Raw genomic sequence first — 23498 nt, 5'->3', positions numbered from 1 at the left:
TCTCTGACCTCTCTGAGGTATATGTCCTGGAGGAACGGCACCAGGTCGAAGAGCGTGAATAATTTTCTAGAAACGTTCCAGATTGTTTTCCAGAACAGCTGGGCCAATTCACAGCTTTACTACAATGAATACATACCTCTCCTTCCACGGTCCCTTCAGTGTTGGGTGTTTCCATTTCGAACAACTTTGACAATTTGATGAAACCTCAGAATTGTTGCAACTGGTATATCTCTTATTACTAGTGATATGGATCAGTTTTTCATGTGGTTTTTGATTATGTGCACTTCTTTGAAAAAACATTCATATCTTTTGATTGCTTACTTTTCTATTGGCCTGACATGTTTTTGCCTTTCACTCTTTGCCATTGTATAGGCAATCAGTAAATATTAAATTTGCCCATTAAAATCCCCCATATACAGAGTAAGAAATGATATTTGTTGTGCCCCTTAATAAAAGTTAGGATGAGAAATGTGACATATACCATCATCGAACAAGATGGCAGTTTCATGCACACCCTTGACCATGAACTTCAGCACATAACTCAACAGCTTAATCTATAGTCCCACTACCTTTCTCAAGACCTAGTTCTGAATTTTCTCCTAGACACCCAGATACTCTGCCCACCCCATCGACTGGTTATTCCCCAAATAAACTCATAGCCTCCCTACTGCTATTAACAATATCAGCCCCCCAGTTACCCAGACCTGAAACTTTGGCATCATCTTTAACACCCTGGAGTCAGTCACCTTTAACCTCTACCTCATCCCTTGTATGGTCAATCAGCTGCTATGTCTTAATGATTCTCCCCAAAGCCTTCCTTATCCAGCCCTTCTCTTCTATCACCTGTACTTCAGGCTCTCGCTCTTTCTTGCCCAGAGTACTGTACTAGTTTGCAAACAAGTTCACCTTCCCTCTATTCTATCCTCTGTATGGCTATGGGACTAACTTTTCTAAAGCACCATTGAAACCATGCCACTCTCCTGCATGAAGGTCTATGATGGTTCACTATTACCCACAGAAGAGAGTCTAGCCTCTGCATTATAAGATGCAAGGCCCTCTACAATCTAACTCATTGACATTTCCAGTTTTACTACCACTAGTCACACCATCCTACTTACTCTTCTCTGAACATTCCCTGTGCTTTCTCACCTCAAAGCTTTATTGAGGAAGACCATAGTTGGAATCCTACCTCAAATACTAGTTATTATGTAACCTTGGGCAGGTCCCTTCCCTTCCCTGGGCCTCAGTTTCCTCCTTTGTCAAATGGTTGGGTTCTTTGAGGCACAACAGGACCAGAGGGTCCCTGAGATCCCTTCTAGCTCTAGACCAAAGATTTTGTATGTGACCTTGGGGAAGTCATTTTCCCTCCCTGGGCCTTGGTTTCCTCCTGTGTAAAATGACTAGATTAGACTCAAGGGCTCCTGAGGTCCTTTCTGGATCCTTTCTTCCCACCTTCCTCTTGACATATAGCACTTTTCTGAAAGTACTAACACCCAGAAGAAATGAAACTCTTCAATGAGGGAAATGATGAGGACATTAATGCTTGTTACAAAGTAACTTTTTGCTCTCAAAAGACAATAACATGAAGTCATACCCATTTAAGGGGAGTAGTGGTTTTAAGTGGCTACAAACTGTGTGAGGAGAGAAGACTGTCTTAAGTTTGAGTGCTAACCTCTCCCATTAAGCAGTAGACTGAGGCAGGAGGTAGGAAAGTAGATGCTTGAGAGGGATCCTGGTGTAGTGGCACAAGAGCTGAACTTTGAGTGATGCAGGCCTGGTTTGGGATCCCAGTCCAGGCACTTACTAGCTGTGTGACCTTGGGTAAATCATGTGACCTGCATCAGCTTCTCCATATGAAAAATGGGGGCTACAGCTGCACCTGGGGCAGCTAGGTGGTGCAGTAGATAGAGTGCTGGGCCTAGAGTCAGGAAGAATACTCGTCCCAAGCTCAAATCCGGCCTCAGACACTTACTAGCTGTGTGACCCTGGGCAAATCATTTTACCCTGTTGGCCTCAGTTTCCTCATCTGTAAAATGAGCTGGAGAAAGAAATGGCAAACCACTCCATTATCTTTGCCAAGAAAACCCCAAATGGGGTAATGAACAGTCAGATACGACAAAAACAACTAAACAACAATGTAACTGCACCTACTTCACAGACCTTTTGGGAGGATAAAATGAAACAAGACATGCCGGCAGTAGGTACAGAATCACATAAAGTGTTTTGCAAACACTAAAGCATTACACGAATATGAGCAATGATTTATTATTACTTTTGAGCATGTGGTCATGCATTTAAGTACACCAGGGGCGAAAGAAAATAATTGCTGCAGATAACAGAATTCAAACCTATGGAGAGTAAAGATCAGCCTTATTTGGAAGCCTCTGGTGAGGGCTTATTCTAAATTCATTATGGCAACTGTGTTATGATTTTATGTGGGGCCTCTCTGGCCCCCTTTCCCCTCAAAAGGGACTTTCAAAGCCATATAGGCCAACTTCTTTTCTGAGCTATAAGCATGCTCAAGGGAGCGCCTCCCCCAAATTGCTAGAATGTATCTCCCAACAGAAATGGCTCCATGGGAAGTACCTTATTCTAGCAGATCAGAGAGGCTCCCTTGATGGTCTATTATATCAGGAGTGGTGAACCTGTAGCCTCGAGGTCACATGTGGCCCTCTGGGCCCTCGGGTAGCCTTTTAACTGAGTCCAAGTTTTTCTGTAAAACTTGGCTACACCTGAGGACCTAGAGGGCCACATGTGGCCTGGAGGCTGCAGGTTCCCCACCCCTGGTGATACCTACAGAGGAGGAAACTGAGACCCAGAGATGTTAAATGACTTTCCCCTCATCCTGCTCGTAGTAAATGGAATAAGTAGCAGGAAAAGAATGACTCCAGTGATCTTTCCCCTGAACCACACTGCCTCTCAGTAAATGTCATTAACTTGATTTCTGCATGCATTAAAATTCAAAGTTCCACAGACGACCTTTTGGTCATTCAAGGCCTCAAGGAGGAGCTTCTCAGCTACCTAATGCTACCTTAGTGCCCTTTGAAAGTTCCATAGGGTCATGTTGCCTGGAATTCTGGTAGTTTAATCATCAGTATAATCTGGGTGGTTCAGCTGGCAAGGAGGGCTCTGGGCTGCCACTGAGCTGAAAGGCCCCAGCCCCCCTTCCTGTTTCTCCATGCAGCTTCAAAACAACAGTCCTTAGCAAACACATAAGCTTATAGCAAAGGAAAGCATGAGTTACCTTCTCTGGATAATTTCTACCAGCAAATGATCCATGTCATGGAGCACAGAAGGAAAGGGAGTACAGGTAAAGTGATAGGAAGGTGTCCTGGGGACAGCAATTAGCCTTAGGAAGGCAGCTTTCATTTTCAGTCTTTGGAAATGCAAACCAGATAGAAGAACATGTTCCAGATGCCAGGGAAATTGATCAGCACAAGCTAAACTTAAAACATTTCAATGTAATTCCTACTTGGGGGGGGGGAGTTTCCAACCCCACACACATACAATATACCCCAGAAAAGTAGCAGAGGCTATGGAAAATCAGAATCATACGAGAGGAACCTGAAGAATACTATAACCTGTTGTTATTCAATCATTTCAGTCATGTCTGACTGTGACCCCATTGAGAGTTTTCTTGGCAAAGATACTGGAGCAGTTTGCCATTTCCTTCTCCAGCTCATTTTACAGATGACAAACTGAGGTTAAACAGGGTTAAATGATTTGTCCAGGGTGACGCAGCTATTGTCTGAGGTCAAATTTGAACTCAGGTCTTACTGACTTCAGGCCCAGCATTTTCTTTACTGAGCTACCTGGCTGCCTCAGTTATAACCTAGAGCTCTACATACAAGTAGGTATTTAGTAAATAGAGCACAGGGAATTCCTTTTTATAAGCATTTTGAAGTTGGTTCTGAGTAAGCAAAGGCAGTGTCAAAGTGAATTGTGCTAATCCCTTTTAAAAAGGTAGTCCAAACTTCCTCCTCTTGAAGTACAGGAAATAATCCTGGATTTCAAATCAGAGGGCTTGGGTCTGAATCCAGGCTCTGTCACTTTCTACCTGTTTAACCTTGGACAACTTGGGTCTCAGTTTCCTCATGTGTGAAATGACAGGGGTGGGGGGCACTAGCTAACCTTTGAGATACCTTCTGGCTCTAAATTTATGATTCTCTGAAACCTCTCTCAAGCCTAAACAGACTCTAGCCAGCCTCCAGTGGTTAGAAATATTATCAACTCTAAGGTCCCTACGACAAATATCTCACTTACTAGTGGAATAAATCCACTGTGGAATGCTCTCAGTGTGGCTGTTGAGTCCTTTCAATCCTGTCAGACTCTCTGTAACCCCATTTGGGGTTTTCTTGGCAAAGATATTGGAGGGGTTTGCCATTTCCTTCTCCAGTTCATCTTACAGATGAGGAAACTGAGGCAAACAGGGTTTAGTGACTTGACCAGGGTCACACAGCTAGTAAGTGTCCTCAGTGCATTCCCCTAAAGAGAAGCCAAAGGGAAAGAAGTTTTGGATTGGCAACTATTTTGGACCATTTTGAGTAAGGATTTCTGGTTCACTGGTGTCTCAAGTCTCTCTCAACAGTTCATCCTCCATCCGACCATCAAAGTGATCTTCCTAAAGTTCAAGTCTGACCACATCACCTTCATTCAATAACCAGCCTTCATTCAATAAACTCCAGTAATCCCCTACCACCACCAGGATCAAATATAAAGGCCTTTATTTGGCATTCAATCCCTTTGGAACCTGGCTGTTTGCTACTTTCAAGTCTTCTTACATTTATTACCTTCCACATATTATATGATCCTATGACACTGGCCTCCTTAGTCTTCCTCTTACAAGACACTCCATATTTTGATTCTGTTCATTTTCACTAGTTTTCTGTGTCTGGATTGTCCTCTTTGTCTCTGCCTCCTGGCCTGCTAATCTATCAAAAATGGCTCTTGGCATTCTATTTTAGTGCTAATTCCCTCTATACCTTGGATATCAGACTTTTTTCAGTGGTATTTGATTGAAGTATATTTTTCCACTCCACAGTTGTTCTTCTTATTCTATCTGCATTAATTTTGTTTATGTAAAAATTTTACCCCTCTGGTCTGCAATTTTATACCTGCAAAATGATGGTGTCAGAAGGAAGTATGGTACAATGGAAAGGATGTTGGATTTGAAGGAAGAGAACCTTGGATCAACTCCTGGGACATAACTTCTATGCTAGCACCTTCTTTCTGAGGTGTTAGGCATTCTGTATACAGGCTGTCCCAAAAATCTTAGTGCGCTTTTAAGTTTTATGACTGCACTAAGACTTTTGGGACACTCTGTATATTTTCTTTGTACACAGCTATGTATGTATGCATGCATGTTATCACCTCCACTGGATTGAGTTCCTTGTGGATGAATATATTTTTGCCTTTCTTTGTATCCTCAGTCCTTAGTATGGTAACTAACACACAGTAGATACCTAATAAAAGCTTGTTAACTTGATTTCATATGGGTTGGCTCTAGCACTGGGCTAAATTTCATTTGGCCAAGCACTATGAGGGTATAGCATTTTTGCCTGACCAAAACAGCAGCCTTCTAAATAAGCCTTCCTACTTCCTGCTTCTTCTCACTCTAATCCAGCCTTTACATGAGCTCCAGATAAACCTTCCTGAAGAACAGATCTAATCATGACATTCCACTACTCAGGAAACTTCAATGGCTCCCTGGTGCTATTGCCTAGCATTCAGGGCCTTCTCTAAATGAACTCTGACCTTCTTTAGCTTTATCTCACATTTTTTTCTCTCTCAATACACTCAAGATTTCAGCCAATTTTAACTACTTTCCTTCCCTTGAAAATGTCTCTTACTCTCCCACTTCCATGACTGGACTGCCCTTCCATGCTTTCCCATAACCCTCCATCTTTGTCTGTTGATAACCTAGATATATTCTGCTTTTAAAAATTATCTTTTTAAATTTACATAGATTTTATTAAAGTCATGTGCCTTCACACTAAATTCAATAGCAGCCTCTGAATCTTTCTCTGATATTTTCTGTGCATTTCTAAAATGTTTCATTGATGCTTGTCTTTCTTCCTTTTTTGTAACAGTATCACTACCTTTTCCCCCCACCCTACCAACAAAAATCTCTCCCTTGGAAACAACAGCTATGGTAAAGACTTGACCTAAAATATATCCCTTCTTCTGGATCTTTAGTTGACTTTCTATCCAGAAGTGGGAAGAATGCTTTGCCACTGGTCCTGCCGAGCTGTTGCTTTCCAGAACGGTTAGACCAATTCGTTGATTCACTAACAGTCCATTAGTGTGCATCTACTCTTCTATCCCTTCCAACACTTGTCATTTTTCTTTTTTATCATCCCTCCTAATTGGATAAATGTGAGGTGGAAACTCAGAATTGTTTCTCATCTGTATTTCTCTTACTATTAGCGATTTGGCGTATATGTTTTCAAATGGTCATCTATAATTTACAATTCTTTTTTAAAAACTGTATCTTCTGCCTGCTAATCTATCAAAAAATGGTTCTTGGCATTCTATTTTAGTGCTAATTCCCTCTATATATTGGATATCAGACTTTTATCAGTGGTATTTGATCAAAGTATATTTTTCCACCCCATAGTTGTTCTTCTTATTCTATCTTCATTGATTTTGTTTATGTAAGAAGCTATCTTTCACCCCTCTGGTCTGAAATTTCATCCCTGTAAAATACAGTGTTAGAAGGAAGTATTTTACAATGGAAAGGATGTTGGATTTGGAGGAAGAGAACCTTGGATCAACTCCCAGGACTTGCTAGAATCCCCTGAGGTCCCTTCCAGCTCTATATCTGTAATAATCTTAATAGATAATCTCTAAGTTTCATTCCCACAAGGATATTTTGCCTTGAAACAGACTCAAAAATAATCCTTGCATCCTTCCTTCTCTTTCCCAATTGTCCCATTGCTGGTGTTTCCATAGGACAAATATTTATACAAAAGTAGCTTAGGATTTAGAAAGGAGGAAACTGAGGCCCAGGAAAAGGAAAGAATTTGCCCAAACTCATAGAGGCAAACAATAGATCAAAGATGAAAATTATCTTCCTTTGACTTCATATCCAATATTTTTTCATGAGACTACATCCTAGTCAGTCAGCCAGTCAATAACCATTTATTAAGGACCTACTATGTGCCAGGCACTGTGCTAAGTGCTGGACATACAAAGAAAGGTAAAAGACAGTCTCTTCAGTTGAGGAACTCACAGTCTAATGGGGAAGATAACAAACAAACATGTACAAACAAGCTATATACAGGAAATAATGAAGAGAGAAAAGGCACTAGAGTGAAGAGGGATTGAAAAAAAGGGCCTTCTATAGAACATGGGATTTTAGTTGAGGCTTGAAAGAAGACAGAGAAGTTAGGAGGCAGAGATGAGTAGGGAAATCATTCCAGGCATGGGAGACAGTCATAGAAAATGCCCAGAGTCAAGAAATGGAGGGTCTTCTCTATGAAACAGCCAGGAGCCCAGCATCCCTGGATCTAAGAGTATGTGTCAGGGATGAAGGCGTAAAAAAGCCTGGAAAGGCAGGAGTGGAAGGCTACGTCATGAAGGATTTGGGATTTGATCCTAGAGGTGATAGCAAGTCTGTGGAGTTTATGGAGTAGAGTGGTGACATGGTTGCACCTGTACTTTGGGAAGAGTGTCATCAACATTTAAGGGCTGAAGAATTCTGGTACTTCGTGAAGGCCAGTCTACGTGCACGGTGGTCTTGATTCCTCAACCCCAGCCCTCTTCAAGTCACCTTCACTAACCTTACAGAATCTCCAGTTTGGAATCTGAAATCTACCAGGTGTTATTTATCAGAAGAGATGAAAAGGGATGACTTTAGAAAAGAAGAAAGGGACAAAGATAAAGCCAGAAGCCGAGTGTGGAAGCCAGGGATGAGCTATTAGGTAAGGGCCAGGGAGGGGTAGGCATCGGAGGTCAGCATAGGCCAAAGAGACCATGCAGAAATGTCTGCTAGACGCTTCACATACAGCATACATAGAAAAGCACCCAAACAGTAACACCTTCAGCATCTTAGCCCCAATCATGACGAGGCTCACATCCCCAGCAGGAGGTTAATTCCGTCTCCAAGCTTGCTCAAATCCTGAGCTCTCGGGGATGATTCAAGGCATGTTTTGCAAAGGAACACTATTTTTTATTCAATAACAACTCCTGCCATGTTTGTAAGGATGTTGAGGGATGAGAGATTTAAAGAAATCAAGGACCACTGAATGACAGGGCTGGTTAACACTTCCTTTTCCAGTTTGGGCACTATTCCTTTCCAAAGACATAGCTTGATAGAGTGGAGAGAGCATTGGGCTTGGAGTAGCAAAAATTAGTAGGTTCAATTTTCTGCTTCAGACATTTATTGGCTATGCGATGCTTGGCTAGTTGTACAACTGCTTTGTGCCTCAGGTTCCTTAACTGTAGAGTGAGAAATTTGGACTTGTTGGCTTCTAAGGTCCCCTCCAGGTCTATGATACCATTTGTGACCTTGGGTAAATCACTTCATTTCTCTGGGGCTCAGTTTCCTCATGCCACATCAAGGGTTTGGGCTAGATTATTTCCGGCTTTGAATCTATCATTCTAAATTCTTTTTCTTTTGTCAGTTTTTTTTTTATTGCTTCCTTATTGGTTTTCTTTTGTTCTCTGCTGTGTACTTTTTTTACTTTATTTTTTCCCTTCCCTCCCCCCTCCAACTTAAAGAAGGCTACAATTAAGCATAAAGATATATAGATATAGATATAGATAGATATATAGATAGATATACATACACACATACATACATACATATGTGTATATATGTGTGTGTATATGTATGTATACTACACACACACACACACACACACATAGATATCTATAAACATACACCTATATGCTCATATGTGTAAGACCATACTAGGCTTATTTCCTCCTATCATCTGTTTCTCTGAAGAGGGACAGCATCTTCCTTCATAAGTCCAATTCTTTCCATGGTTTTCTAAATGAACCAGCTCATCATTTCCTACACCACCATGACATTCCAACCCAATCACATCCTATCTGAGAGACTGTTTATGAAAGTTTTCTCCCCAATTTTCTGCATTCCTTCTTATCTTGGCTACATAGGTTTTATTTATACATATGATTCTAAATTCTGCAGATACTTAATGTCCATCTAAATACTAAGAAATCAAGAAGCTAGGTGCCTTGGCAGATAGAACACTGGGCTTGGAGTCAGGAAGACCTGAGTTCAAATCCAGCCTCAGACACTTACTGGGCAGGTCACTTAATCTGTCTACCTCAGTTTCCTCGATTGTAAAATAAGGACAATAACAGCACCTAGCTCCCAGGGTCGTGAGGATCAAATAAGATGCTATCTGTAAAACACTTAGAGAAGAGTACAGCACCTGGTACGTGGTAGGCACTTAATGAATACTTATTTCCTGCCTACCTTCTAGGAATAGCCTCAAAAATGCAAAATTATTAACATCACCACAAAGCACACAGAGCATGGGCTGACTGCCTTACAGTCCTCAGGCCATGTACTTTCAATCTCCAGTGGGAATATTAATGTTATTATTTAATATCTCTGAAAGCACTGGGCTGCATTTCATGAAGAAAGTGGATACTTCTGCCACACAGTCAGAAGAACATGTAATTTGATTTTTTTTAAGAGCTTGAAGAGATCTAAGACACCATCTTGTCCAATCCCTTCATTTTACAGAGAAAGAAACTGAGGTCCAGATAGAACAAAGGACTTGGACAAGGATACCTAGGGTGTAAGGGGAAAATATGGGAACTGAACACAGATCTTCTAACTCTAAATATAGAACACTTTTCACTGTCTCACAGCATGAGGAAGGGTTTTCACATTCCTCTCCTCTGCTCTGCCCCCTTCCCCTCTCCATGGGCTCCACGACACAAATTCTGTTAGAGACTAGGAGTACAGGAGGCAGCTGGGTAGCACAGTGGTTTGTGTGCCAGGCCCAGAGTCAGGAAGACCTGAGCTCAAATGGAGCCTCAGACACTTACTAGATGTGTGACCCTGGGCAAGTCACTTACCTGTAAAATGGGGATAATTATCACACCTCTCTGGGCTATCATGAGGATCAAATTAGATAATATTTGCAAGGCACTTTGCAAAACTGAAAGAACTATCTCAATTTTAGACATCACTGCTGTTATTGTTGGTGGTGGTGGTGGTGGTGGTGGTGGTGGTCAGGGGCCATGGGATATAGGAGAACTAGCTATCTCCTTTACCAGTTGTATGACTCTAGGCAATAGATTCTTTCTCCCTGAACCTAATATGTAAAATGAAACAATTAGATTAAATCATGCTGAAGGCCTATGATATATCTAGCTCTATGATTGTATGTGGTATATGTGTCTGGTACAGTAAATGAAATCATGATTTGAGCTCTAATCAAATGGGCCACTCAGCTGTAGGTATGAATTGTAATTACTTTGGGGGGTTATTTTTATTGAAGTACTTTTATTGATATCTCTGTTTTCAGATCACCTACATATTCCTATGCACTGCTGCCATGGACCCACCCCGCCTCCACTTCCAATCTGACTGTGTTACAAGTACACATTCAAGCATGCTAGCCACACATGTGTAAACATGTGTGTGTAGCATATGGCACAGATACATACTGCAGAGTTTCCATAGATGGAGTATTTTATACACACAAGCATATGGTAGCCATGTGGGTACGTACATGTAGAACATACACTGTACAGCCATACACATATGAAGCAAGGTGAATGTAGGCAAATACATGTGGAACACATATATTTACAAATACATATATAAGCAGACATACATATGATGTACTTATACATGTACTTTCCTCTAAAGATGCATGCGTAGGCACAATCTGTTATCCACATGTGTCTACACACGTGTTGAACATGTGTGGATACTGATATGTGCATAAACACATTTTGATTATGTCTTATGTAAGGTACGCAAATAATATACATACATGCACATATGTGGAACAAAATATGCAAGCATGAGTATAGAGTGTACCTGTGTATGTGTATACACACAAATGGATATGCTGTACTTAATGTATCCTTGTGCATATGTGTACTACATACATATGTGTAAATCTATAAGCATGAACATGCATATGTGTGCATATATTCCTTTCACACATAATCATGGGTGCAACCACATGTATTCAAACTCACATGTGAACCCCCTTGAACATATATAATGTTTGTATATATGTATATGTTGATACACACATATAGCTATTTTTCTATAGATGCATCTATTTGCTATATGTCCATTCATATATCTATACACACACACACACACACGTGCACGTGCACACCCTTATATAGACAGTAGAACAGAAATCTTATCCAATGCCCTATATATAGAAAAGTACAGAAACAGCAGCCAGGAAGAAAACATTTTTACTTGCAGCTATATTTGAAGACCCTGGAGGCAGTGACCATTTCTTATACTTCTTTTGTACATCCTCCCCTCCAGGGTCTCATACATGCTAAGCTCATAGTAGGTGCTCACTAAACATGTAGATAGCTCCCTTCTCAGGGGTATATTTGTATGTGGACAATGTGCTATATTCAATCAGACACACACTTCAGTGCAAAGGAATGAATTTCTAATGTTGGAATTTCTGAGACTATGGCATATTGTTTAGAGATTATTTTGGGGGTGGGGCATGGGATCTTTCCTGTTCCCCCTTTCCTACTTCCCATCATGCAGGTGGTCAGCTACACCTGTTCCTAAATCCTACCCTTTCTCTCTGGTGCCACAACCTTCAGTAGATAGCTCTGTCTTCTCCCCTCTATGAAGCACAGTCCTGAATGTCAGAAATCCATGATTATTGGGGGGAAAGAGGGCCAGAACAGCTTATGACTCCACCATACCCCCTTTTTGCATGCACAATAAGATAAACAAGCATATTACAGCATTCTTGTAGCTTACATTTAAGCAAATCGCTTTTAGGTACAGAGCTGAAGGCTAAGTAGCATTAGTGATGCATGGTGTGAATTATTAGGCAATAATAAAAACATTGTGATATCTTATTATGGCCATTTTTTTAAACCTAACATTCAGAAAGAAAACATGAAAGCTGATTGGATGTTACATTTGCATATTTCCACTCTTAACAGAAAATATAATCTCAAGTTGTATCTCTCCAACCCTGAAACAGCTAAGAAGCTTGGTGGGAAAATCAGTCCAAATGGTGTCATATAGATTAAGCACTGAATTTTTCATTTTTCAAAGAGTCATTTTGGCAATACGTAGAACAGCCCTGAGCAAAAAAAAAAAATCCCATTAATAAGGAACTACATTTAGAGATTGTCTTCATTTTAATTTATTTGCCCCTCAAGTCAACTTCAGATACTTTTGTCGTTGTCGTTCAGTCATTTCAGTCATCTGTGACCCCATTTGAGGTTTTCTTGGCAAAGATACTGGAGTGGTTTGCCATTTCCTTCTCCAGGCCATTTTATAAATGAGAAAACTGAGGCAAAAAAGGTTAAGTGACTTGCCCAGGGTCACATAGCTAGTAACTGTCTGAAGCAGGATTTGTGTGACTTCTGATTCCAAGCCCAGTGCTCTATCCACTGCTGCACCACCTACCTGCCCTTAAGATACTTCTACTCCTATGGATATTTAACAGCTAGAGAAAAAATACATCCTTCCAACTTGACAAAGAATAGCAGCGTCACTGAGAGACTCAGAAAACAGAAGCAGTTCCCTTTCTACAGATAGCCTATTATAATCGATATTCCCCAGGGGTGGACAGACAGGAAAGCTAGGTCCCCATGATCCAGGATTCTGATAAGAGACCTGAGGGGTCATATATCACAAAATTTAATTCAATTTATCAGTAGAGGTGAAATGGAGGTGGCTGTGACCTGGCCTCAAATGAGGACTAAAATTGTTAGTAAGATGAGTTTAAAAGCTAGATCAGGAGAAGGTTTGGAATGAATGATTTTTTTTTTTAAACATGACTTTGCCTTCCAGCTCAATGGGCATGGTCAAATGGGTACCATATACTTTAGGGAACCAAGTTTCTTTTGTTTTGTTTTGTTTTGTTTTTGGTTAGGCAATGGGGTTAAGTGACTTGCCCAGGGTTACACAGCTAGTAAGTGTTTTGTATCTGTGGCTGGATTTGAACTCCGGTCCTCCTGAATTCAGGGCTGGTGCTCTATCCACTGCGCCACCTACCTGCCCCAGGAACTAAGTTTCAAAAATGCCAGAGAAATGAATCAATTCTCTTCAACAAGCATTTATTAAATGCCTATCATGTGTCAGGTTTCCCTATGCTAGGGTTACAAAGACAAAAAAGGAAAGAATTATTTCATTATAAGGAGCTTACATTCTACCTGGGAGGATGAGTTCTGGCTTCTAGGTATGTTTTATCTTTGCATTCTTTGAGTCTGTTTTGCCTTTGTATCCCTAGGCCTGGCACACAGTAGGTACTTAGTAAATACTTGTTGAATTGAATGATTGTGTGGCTTGGGATTCCCAAGTCAAAAAGATTCAAGAAGGATAAGAGGTTCTCCAGCACAAAATCTGGATAACATAACTGAATCCTCCTGATCAGAAAGAAAAAGGGGAGACATCTAATGAAACTGATGTGACTGCACAGGCAGCTTATGGAAGAGCTTATATTTGAAGAACACATGTACAAAAGAGAGAAATGTAGCGTGCATGACCAAGAAAGAGCATCAGCGACCTATAACATAGTATTAAAAAGGTTAAATCCCAGTAGGAACTGAGGCTAACAAAATGCTAAGGACAAAACAAAGGACTTTTTGTAAACTATTTGTTTTACAATGCCTGGGGCAAGAAGGAAAATAGAATAGGCCTGCTACAAGGGGCAGGGGGTTCAATGTCAAAAGACAGGAGAGAACACAGGATGATTCAGTTGCTGCTTTGTGTCTATCTTCCTGGCCAAGAAGAATAATTCTCAGGCAGAATAGAGAACTTCCACTTTAGACCCCTCTGAAGAGAGGTGGCAAGTGACAGGTATAGAACAACGCATATATTTCCAGACATCACCAACGTGGTGAATTTGTTTTGTTTCTCACAAGGGATTATTCTACTTGGAGAGAGATCTTTGGGAAGTAACAACAATATGAGAGAGAGAGAAAGAGAGAGAGGAAGAAGGAGGAGGAGGAGGAGGAAGAGGAAGGAGAGGCAGGAAGGAGGAAGGGAGAGAAGTTGGAAGAAGGGAAGAAAGAGGGAGAGGAGAGAAAAGGGGGGAGCATAAGAAAGAGGGAAAGAAGGTCAGGGGAAAGAGGGAAAAGACGAAAGGAAGAGAGGGGGAGAATGGGGAAAAGGGAGAGAGGTAGAGGAAGGAGAGTTGGAGAGGGCAAAAGGAGGGAGAGTAAGGAGAGATAGAAGGAAGGAGAGAAGGAAGGGAAAAGGTCCAGTACCACAGTAAGGCATCATAGAAAGTACTTGGGGCAGGGAGCAGGAAACTTCAACAAGTGGAAGCATTTTACTGACACCACAAATCTTTTCCTCTAATTTTACAAGCCCGTTGCAGTGCTGATAGTCAATGAACAAGGATAACACTGGCATTATAACCTATCTTGAGTGGCTTGGTAGATAGAATGCTAGCGTTTGAGTCATTAAGATCTGGTTTCAAATCCTGCCTGTGACAAAGCTAGGTTGCTGCAGTGTATAGAGTGCCAGGCCTCGTGTCAGGAAGACTCACCTTCCTGAGTTCAAATCTGTCCTCAGATACTTACTAGCTGGTTCACCCTGGGCAAGTTACTGAACTCTGCCTCAGTTCCCTCATCTGTAAAACGAGCTGGAGAAAGAAATGGCAAAGTGCTCCATTATCTTTGCCAAGAAAACCCCAAATGGGCTCATGAAGACTCAGACACAACTGAACATTTACCTCTCTGAGACCTCAGCTATAAAATATAACAGCTTCTGTACCTCCATCCCAGGATTGTTGTGAGGACTAAATTGAATGTAAGATGTGTGTGTATGTGTGGGGTTGGGGGGGTGGAGGGTTCCATTTAGGTTATATGTACTCATATGGATCTGTCTAGCTATGTCATGTAGCATGAATAGATATCCCTGGAATTTCCTTTGCCCACTCTTCTCCAAGAAGACATTTATTCCTAGCAGGAGAGGAACAGGAGAATGGGATCATGAAGCTAGCTACTCTGCTCTGCTCAGGGAGATGGAATACTAGGCTAATGCACTGAGCCAAAACGTTGCTAGTCTGGGGAAATAATTGTAGGTTCAAGCTGCACTCCAGATCACTATCCCTTAACAGAAGAGTGTCCAAGGCTCGACTCTTCTCACCAAATAGCATTTACACAAAGACCACACAGAATAAATAACAAATAAACCATTCACCCAAGGCAATAGCAAACAAAATAAAAGAAGGTATACAGTAGAGAGTGACAGACAGACAGAGACAGAGAGAGATAGAATGAGTGAGTGTTAGTTGAGATTTCATCCAAGGGGAAATTCCTCCAAATCTCTAGTAGTGTGGTACATGGAATATAGGGACATGGATTTGTTTTGTTTCTCACAAGGGACTATTCTACTTGGAGAGAGATCTTTGGGAAGTAAGAATAATATGAGAGAGAGAGGGGGAGAGGGGGAGGGAGGGAGAGAGAGAGAGAGAGGGAGAAGAAGGAGGAGGAGGAGGAAGGAGAGGCAGGAAGGAGGGAGGGAGAGAAGTTGGAAGAAGGGAAGAAAGAGGGAGAGGAGAGAAAAGGGGGAGCATAAGAAAGAGGGAAAGAAGGTCAGGGAAAAGAGGGAAAAGACAAAAGGAAGAGAGGTGGAGAATGGGGAAAATGGAGAGAAGAAGAGGAAGGAGAGTTGTTTTGAGTCTGTTTTGCCTTTGTATCCCTAGGCCTGGCACACAGTAGGTATTTAGTAAATACTTGTTGAATTGAATGATTCTGCAGCTTGGGATTCCCAAGTCAAAAAGAGCTCTTTCCAGAGTCTTTCCTTATCCTTTCAGGGACCTCTGCAAGAAGAGAATTTGGAATCATATGCCATTTTCTCAAAGCTGGAAGCCAGAAGACTAAGATCTCTCCTCTCCCAAGCACTTGCAATTCCACGCCTCAGGAGGGCACAGAGCACCAAGCAGTCAATCTCTGTTAATAAAGACCATCCCCATGCAAATAGACTTGAGGCTCAGGTTACAGAAGGAATATACACAAAGTGCTCTGCAAACTTTGGAGGACTTCAAAGACGGAAGCTATTATATTCTAGTGAGAGAGGTGCTCTATTTATAACTCTATCCAGGGATCAAAGATCAGCTTTGCAATGTAAGTGAATTCCTGGTATGACAGCATGCTTCGTAGGAGGGTTGTTTTTAATTTTTTTTTTCTTGCCTTTAAAAAGTAAACCATATCTGCTTTCCACCTGGAGCCTACTGCCTTTGTTTTCAGAGAGCCTGCTCTAGGCAGAATAGATACAAGAAGGGAGAATGCAGCAAATGTAAGTGGAGAAAGGAAATCAAGTTTCTGGTGCTATTTACAAATGTCACAAGAAGAGACGATGCAGCTGCTGCAACGTCAGTGAGGTCCGATTCCCTGAGGCGCAATGGCACCATGACTACAGCACTAGACTCAAAGACAGGAAGACCAGGCTTCAGTTGACACCTAGCAGCTGAGAGACCATGGACAAGTCCCTTAGCCTCCGAGTTTTGGCTTCCTCATCTGTAAAATTTTTGCTTGAGACTCCATCTGTGAGTTCTACAGTATAAGGAATTCCCGCTACCATGGCACACCGGCATCAGCTCTGCTGGTGAGTTAGCAACTTAGACAGTGCCCCGGGACACTGAGAGGTTCAGTTCTTTGTCCAGGGTGATGCAGCCAGGGTATATCAGAGGAAAGGCTCAAACCCAGATCATCCTGATTCTGAGGCCCGCACTTTACCACATTGCCTCTCTCATCTATAAAATGAGATTATTAACATCTGTAAAGCAGTTAGCACAATGCCTGGCACTGTTTCCTTGTTTCCTTCCTTCTAACATCACAGGGCTGTTGCAAGCACCAAATTATATTTGTGTGTCTATTACACACACATATGTATATGTATATATACACACATATATACATACATGCATATACACTTTGAAAACACTGATATTTTCATCAGACATGTCCATTATTATTATTAGGGCTTGAGGAACTTAGTTATTAAAGATTCAATCTTTGGTACAGGAAATCCAGCATTGGTTTATTTTCTTTTCATTTCAGCTGTATTATAAAATATAATACATGCAGTAGATAGAGAATGGACTCATGGTCTGGAAGGCCTGAGTTTGAATGCTGCCTCAGACACTTAGTAGCTGTGTAACCCTAGGCAAAACATTTTATCTCCACCAGCCTCAGTTTCCTCATCTGTAAAATGGAGATAGTAAGAGCATCCACCTCCCAGGGTTGTTTTGTTGACCAAGTAAAATAATATGTACAACAGGCTTCACAAATCCTAGCTATCATCATCATCATCATCATCATTATCATTCTGACACCATAGATGCCTCATTCAATAAGAATGTTTCCTAACTTATCTCTGTTCATGTTCTAATGCTGCTGTTTGGATTCTTGACATGACACTGTGGTTAGGCATGCCTCTGAAAAAATTGCAAAGGTCATATTCATGGTCGGTATCATAAAAGAAATGAGAGAGACAGAGAGCTTGAAAGATAAAATGAAAACAGTCACAAGAAATGTGCCTCCTCTCTTCTGTGATTCCAAAGGCTTTGTTCCTGCAGTGACTGTGAATGTGGTTGGTTCAATTGGTTGAATCTTGTCAAAATCTTGCAACTATACAGCTTGGAATAGCAAGTTACACTTTCTCTACTTTCCATGAGGGCAGATCAGTTTGGCATCTCTTCCCCTCTATGGTCACGCTAGCAAACACTCACTAGAATATTCGGGAAGGCCCAGGAGACATTTGATGACTGATCACATATGTTGTCACTAATTCATGCCAGAAATAGAAATATAGAGTTGATTTTCATGATAAATGTCAGTATCACAAAGAGATCCCTCTCCATAGACTGATCACCTAGGTGGAGCCTGTCAGATCAAGCTGATCTGAGATAAAATTTTTACATCCAAAGTTTAGGTTACATGCTTCCATATTACCTAGTCTAACCTTTATGTGAGCCCTCATTCTCCTCCAGTCCTCAGGAGCTTCATTCACACTAGAGTGTAAATGACGGTTCACACTGGTTATGATTTAGTTGTCTCAATTCGTACTTTAATCTGGGTGGAGAAAAGATGGGAAGGGAGGTAGGGTTGTCCCTGAAACCATAGCAGGAGGTAGTCTTTTCTTCTTTCTTACAAGGACTTGTTCTGATCAAAGACCACATATTAAGAATTACTGGAAGAACATATATGCAATCTCTGGATAACTAGGCCAAAAAGATTCATAATCCAATTTCCACTTTGCCACAGGCAAAAGTCTCAAGATGCTTGGAGGATTTGTATTTAGAGTGAAGAAATGGGAGCCATATTCAGAATTTAGAAGTTAGCAACAAGGAGGCCAGGTCTTTTTAAATATTCTGATGATTTAAAAAAGAGAAACAAAGTGTGAAGGAGCCATTTGGCCATGATCTATGGTCCTTACAAAGGCAGTAGGTTTTCCTCTATGCATAAAGTAGAATCTGTTGCCATTTGCAAGGGATGGGATGGGAAACTTGGAAGTGAGAAAAGAAAATTCAAAATATTTACAGATTTTTTGCTTTGATACTTACATTTGAGTGTTATGTAAGAGAAACTCTCAAGTAGGGGAACAGAATGAATATGCAGGCATGGGATGTCCCAGGTCTGAAAACATTCCAATTACGATGGGAGATAATGTGTAGATAATTCACAGTTCTACTTTTCATTGACCCATCAACTCAAGTTACTCACCTTTCTCATAACAGTAAAGCTTTACCTGCCTCTTGGGAATAGCACTTAACACTAGCACCTGTTTTGTCACTGTATATATCCTGAGGAACATGACCTCCATCTGTTTCCGAATTCCATGAAAGCTGGGCAAGCCCCAGCAATTATTTCTCTGTAATTCTTTGGTGACTGAACGGCTTCCTTCTATGGTATGGGAGATGTAGGTAAGATCTCGACTGTGTCAAAGAGTGTTTGTTCAACTTGTATTCTAGAAAATTGCTTCCCCTCCTTGTAATTTGTCTTCTTGTCTAAGGATGCCCACGGCCTTCTGCTATTTTTTCATTAGTAAGTACCTAGGTGTTAAGAAAAGTTGGCTCTTCCCATATCATAGATCTTACTGATAAGGTCTATCTTGTACATCAGAGGTATGACTAGGACAAGGCAGTTGGGGCTTTGGCTCAGGGTGCCAACATTTAGAGGACACTGACATTACCCATACTACTTCAGCAGAGGGCAATAGATGATCTTAGCATGTAGTTATGAGTTATGAGCACCATCCTTTGCATTAGCACAATGTTATGAAAACTAATTAGTTAAAATAGAAAGTTATTAGATGTTTATTCCCCCTGGCTCCCACACCCCATTTGACATCTTTCAAAGCCTACCCCTTGTCCCTCTACCACACAGATCCAGCTTTCCTATGTCTCAGTCTCTGTCTTACTTGTCAGAAAAAAAAAGTCTATTTAAGGGTACATTTCATGCTTGGCAAACGTGATTTGTGAAGCTTGCTTTGAACAGGAACAATGACACTTCCAGAAGCTTTGTTACCCCCATGCTTACCTCCACATCACCGCACTAGAGGAAATTGAAGCAAGTGCACAAGAAACACTAAAGCCAAGTTCATACGATTGGAGCCTCTATTTGAGAAAAAGCAATATCACCAAATGTGATTTCCATTCAGTCCCTGAAAGAACAGTCCAATGTGAAAAATTACTCCACCTGGAATCCCAGTTGAACAACTCTCTGTGGGCTCATAACAAACCTGCCTGCTCCTAGGGAGCGATGGAAAAAAAAAAAAAAGAGCAAATGTCTAGTGGATTGCATTCACAAAATCCCAGAGCTCAAAGGGACCTCCAAAAACCCACATTTTAGTCCAGTTTGTACCTGGACAAGCGTCCATTCTACAATATTCCTCCTGAACAAGGTCATCCACCCAATGCTGAAGACATGCAGTGATGGGGAGTCACTACCTTGGAGGGCTGCCCATGCCAGTGTGGGACAATTTCCTTGTATTACATATAAATCTGCCTTGGCAACTTCTACCCAGTGTTCCCCAATCTGACCTCTGGGGCCAAGGAGAATAAATTTAACTCCCTCTTCTAGTTGACAGCCCTTCAAATACCTGAAGAAAGATCTTTCTACTCTCTCTTTATTGTCTTCTCTGGGCTAAACACCCCCCATTTTGTTTTTGTTTCCCCTAACAGGTCCTCGTATGGAATAAACTCATAGGATCATAGATTTATAGATGAAAGGAATCTCAAAGGCTTCCTCACTTTACAGATGAGGAAACTGAGGCTTATTGAGGATAAGTGACTTGCCCAGTGTCACATGGCTGGAAAGTGTTTGAGGCTAGAATCAAACTGAAGTCTTCCTGACTCTATGTGTAGCTCTTTATCCATTGCACCTTTCACCATCTTTGTCACTCTTCTCTGGACCCTCTTCAACTTAGCAATGGCTTTCCTTCGATATGGCATCCAAAACTGAACACAGTACTCCAGTATCCATTGTTAGAGACTACGGTAGCTTGGGGAGAGGGGGAGAGGAAGAGGAAAAGGAAGAAGGAGGAGGAAGAGGAAGTGGGGGAGAGAAGGGGGAGAGATGGCATATTTAGCAAGCAATGACTATATCTCAGTCCTTGTACTAAATGTTGAAGTTATAAATAAAAGAAAGCAAAATAGCTCCTGCTTTCAAGGAGCTGACATTCTAAGACAGGAAGGCAACATATAAAAGGGGAGTTGGGGACTAGAAAATGGTGAAAATGATGGAAGTGGTGCAAGGGGCGGGTTGTGGGGGACTTACGCTCATGGAGGCACAGCTAGCGGACCTGGATAGGACTTCAAAGCAAAGCATGCAGAGGAGGAGTTTATGACAGAATTCTCACTCATCACAGCGGCGGTTAAGTCAGATTGGATTGAAACGGCCATGACCTGTTCTATCAAAGCCTGTTTGATGTGGCAATACAAGCTGGAGGATCTGAGACATAGCAGACTCCCTTCTTTACAGCAACTGGGGCCTCCTGAATAGCAAGGGCTGCCAAAAGCCCAAGTTGAGGGCACTATTGCAGTCAGGGAACTTTGTAAACAGCAGCTTGGGGTCTATGCAATTAAGCCCCTACTACTGCTAACAGTAAATAAGCTTAACCCTGCTTTTTTTGTGTGAAGACACATGTAGAAGCTTGGGGAAATGAGTTCTGAAGACCTGACAGAGATGTCCCCCGGAGGGACACTGGGAATCTTTTGCCTTTGTTTACAAACTACTTCTGTCCTCAAATATTTGTTTCTAATACTTGGCTGGCGAGAGGCTTGGCACACAGCAGCTGTCATCCCGGGCTGCTGGAGATGACCAGTGGCCCAAACCAGCTCCAAGTCCACTAGAGGCCTCTGCTGAGCAGAGTCACTGTAACCTTCAGAGGCAGTAGCAACAACAAAAGCTTATTGATGAATTGTGGTTTAGAAAGCACTTACAGATGGCCTGGAGCTTGCTATCTTAACCTCCTGGCCAGCTAGGTAGCTGAGCTAAGAGTCAAGGCTATAAACATAATTTTCAGAATTAATATTTTAGCATCCTCTTTCCTCTGCCCTATGCTCCTTCTGAAGCAGCTGTGACAAAAGTGATTTTCATTGTTCTATAGGGAGACACTGTTTTGTTACATTACATCTGTTCCTGAAACCCGGAGCCCTTTGGCGGCAGCATAGGCAAATAAATCTGTCCAAAGGATGGGCTGGTGGTTGCAGAGACCCCAGATGATCTCTGTCTCTTGGGTGAATGTCATTTATAATTGCAATATTGATAGACTAACTGGAAAACTCCCACCCCCTCCCCTCAAATCTTCAGCTCTTCAGAAGGAGCCATCCTGGATACAAATTTCAACAATGAAAATCGTCACTCTATGGGCCTGATAGATTGGAGCACCAACTGGCCCAGCTGTTTACCTCCTGGTAAGTGCAAAACGACAGATCTTAGCTGAATACAAACTCAAATGCTTGCACCTTTCACAGCTGGTTTAACTTGTGAGCACAGCAACAATAAAAGGGAAGAAGGACTTTAATAAAAATTGAAGGTTATGCACATACACACTCAAATGGCTAACTTTTTCCCCCAGGTAGAGGGATCTTATTTCTGTACCTGAAAACAATTATCCAGTGAAAACTTTAAGGTTATCTTCAACCAGAGTTAACCACCAACAATGACACAGCCAACCAGATACTTTCTTGACCTGCTTTCCTCCTATCTCTGATTCAGCAGTGTGAGAACAATTTAGTTCTTATGGCTTTTGGCTCAGAATTTGAAATCCAGTGGCCACAGTATAGGTAGACTTGAATCACTGCTTATCCGGGCATCTCTACAATATTCCAGTTGCATTCACCTATCACCTGCCAGAAGTGCTCCAGAGTTAGGCTCTATGGAATCCAAGTATAGCATTGGTATCCAGGATGTCACCAAATTGACACCGTCATGACATTTTGACAATTTCAAAGCTTAGGAGACAAATTTTTGCCTGAGTTACTACAGACAGGCTAACATCCACAATGGCCACTTGATTGGCAGTGTATCTATATGCACACTGCCACCTCATGGTGAGGAGGAAACACAGTCCCAAGATACTTGGGTCTTGTGGGTTCTTAATATCTCTCACCCCTTATCAGCCTACCTAAGTCACAGTGTTGTTCTGGAGATGAATAAGATAACAGATATGAAAGTATTTTGTAAATTATAACATTTATCTAAATGGAAGAGATATTAAAGAAGATTATCACAGACTCATCATCCTTTCTTTGATTTCAGAACTCAGCTGCAAAATGAGCGCCTTGGCTCTTTTCACTTACCTATTTCAGATCAAAAGCCCCTCCTGGCAGGTTTGCTTCTATGCTTTAGGCTTCAGGCTTCCTGAGCTCAAACTTCCTTCAGCTTTTGTCTTTGCCAGAAGCCTTTTGTTTTCTAGTTTCTTCCACTTTTGGCTGGCACAAGGACAACTCTGCCAAGGAAAGGGAGAAAGGTGATGCAGCCATCAGTCTCTTCCTATATCTCTCCATCCTAAGAACTTCTCTCCACTCCTAAAGAAGTGGCAAACTGGCCCCTTGAGCTACCAAAAGACCCATGAGTCTTTCTCGTTACTAGGAGATATTTGTCCTGTTCCTCAAAGGCTTCATTCATTCACTCTCTTAGGACTGCTACTGTCTCTGATGTAAATTTTCACATAATATAAGAAATTGCTTACCTTACTGGCATTGGACAGTCTACCCCTAGGAAAAACTGCCTTACTATTTCCTTTAGCCAATTTAAAGTAAGCAGATTCCTTAACGAAAAATTTAACATGTGAATAGAAAACAAATGGGTTTAATCATGGG

The sequence above is a fragment of the Phascolarctos cinereus genome, unplaced genomic scaffold, assembly GCF_003287225.1.
Source record: "Phascolarctos cinereus isolate Bilbo 61053 unplaced genomic scaffold, phaCin_HiC Scaffold_8;HRSCAF=390, whole genome shotgun sequence".
Taxonomy (NCBI): domain Eukaryota; kingdom Metazoa; phylum Chordata; class Mammalia; order Diprotodontia; family Phascolarctidae; genus Phascolarctos; species Phascolarctos cinereus.
This window is presented reverse-complemented; position numbering follows the sequence as displayed.